The sequence below is a fragment of the Diaphorina citri genome, unplaced genomic scaffold (genome assembly GCF_000475195.1).
Source record: "Diaphorina citri unplaced genomic scaffold, Diaci psyllid genome assembly version 1.1 scaffold107, whole genome shotgun sequence".
In the NCBI taxonomy this organism is placed as follows: domain Eukaryota; kingdom Metazoa; phylum Arthropoda; class Insecta; order Hemiptera; family Psyllidae; genus Diaphorina; species Diaphorina citri.
The window spans coordinates 325,436-327,118 of NW_007377544.1; the positions used below are offsets into that span (position 1 = coordinate 325,436).

The following is a 1,683-nucleotide window of genomic DNA, read 5'->3' on the forward strand; positions in this document are numbered from 1 at the left end:
TTCAAGAAGATGAAAATCGAGTTTTGCGTAAATCAGCAGTAAACTGTTTGATGATATCTAATGGAAAGTATTGAGAGAATTTTACAAAGACGCGAGAAATCAACATGATCTTTTTTTGGAACTAATTACTAACAACATTTCGCTTAAGAAAAATTTGTTTATCCAAAAGGGGCCTAAGAAGGGTAAAGAACTTCCAAATTATTTCAAGGAAATCAATCCAACCGGTATGTCTTTTTTATGAACGCCTGGAAATAATATGTATATGCAATGTGCAACAAATGCCATAATGTAGAAATCTCTTCACCCGATGCTTTGGATCTACCGTTTTGTCCAGCGTTGTAGTTGAGTGATGGCAAATCAATAGATTTAATCCGAGATAACTTGAAGCCTTGGCTTTCCAAAGAATTATTCACCGAGTCCATTCTGAATTTCTCCAAGCGAAGTGTGAAGTCTGGGAGACGCTTTTACTGTATTGATATCCTTACGACTGATTCCAATGGCAAAGTGAAATCACCTGAAAGTCTGGTATTTTTCAATGTGGATTTATTAAATGCTGCTTTAAAGAATCCAGCTTTAGAGGAATCTGTAAAAAGGAAACAAATAAAAAGATTTCACAATCCAATAGGACACTTTATAAACAGCGCCAGCGTTTTCTTAAAGTACGAGTGATAGGGATAGGTATGTCTGAGAGTCTATTGAGAAGTAATGCGCTGATAAATACAGAAAAATACCTTTAGCAAACATGCGTTTTCTGAAAGTACGAGTGATAGGGATATGTCTGAGAGTCTATTGAGAAGTAATGCGCTGATAAATACAGAAAAATACCTTTAGCAAACATTATTTGATGACATCACAGATAACATTGATGTTTTTAGTTCTATTAAGTCTAATCTAATGTAAACTATCATATTGTGAAATACATATATTTTCTCAAGAGGCAATTCAAAGCGTTGCTAAAATAACGCTGCAATATTCAATGAAATAGCTAGTAGTATGTCTATTGTTTCAATTTCAAGTTGATACCATTTCCCATTTTGCTTGAAATATATTTTCTCAAGAGGCAATTCAAAGCGTTGCTAAAATAACGCTGCAATATTCTATGAAATAGCTAGTAGTATGTCTATTGTTTCAATTTCAAGTTGATACCATTTTCCATTTTGCTTTTGGAGTGGGTAACTCCAAATTCGAGTTCATTTGGAATTATTTTCAATATCAAATGGTTCATTGCTAACACCCACCATTAGAAATCTTACAGACATTCAAATTGTAAATTATGTATGATTTTATAAATCTATGGCGGGTCATTTGGAATTGTTTTCAATACCAAATGGTTCATTGCTAACACCCACCATTAGAAATCTTACAGACATTCAAATTGTAAATTATGTATGATTTTATAAATCTATGGCGGGTATGGTTTTGCTTTCGCCATTTCCCCAGACATTTGTCTGTTAACAGATTGCGGCGTGTTTCAATGTTCACAACTACCTTGCCTGTCTCCAGTCTGAATCAATGAAATTTATTAATAGGGAAAACAATATTATAAAAGCAGGAAGAACACTCATTGAAACTCAAGATAAATGTAACATTGTAACAACATTACAAGATTTTTCCAAGATTTTATTTACTTTTATTTATTATGATTTTTTTTTTTTTTTTTTTTACAAAAACAAAACAAACAAG

The 1,683-nt window shown here is 32.4% G+C and overlaps 1 long non-coding RNA gene across 1 annotated transcript; it reads right to left on the reverse strand.

The window, feature by feature from the left end:
* Window positions 1–317: 317 nt before the first annotated feature.
* Window positions 318–1,015, reverse strand: LOC113465444. Its single transcript, XR_003390157.1, has 2 exons — window positions 826–1,015; window positions 318–731 (listed from the first exon to the last, which is right to left on the reverse strand). It is a non-coding gene; the product is annotated as an uncharacterized LOC113465444 (long non-coding RNA).
* Between the last annotated feature and the right edge of the window lie 668 nt (window positions 1,016–1,683).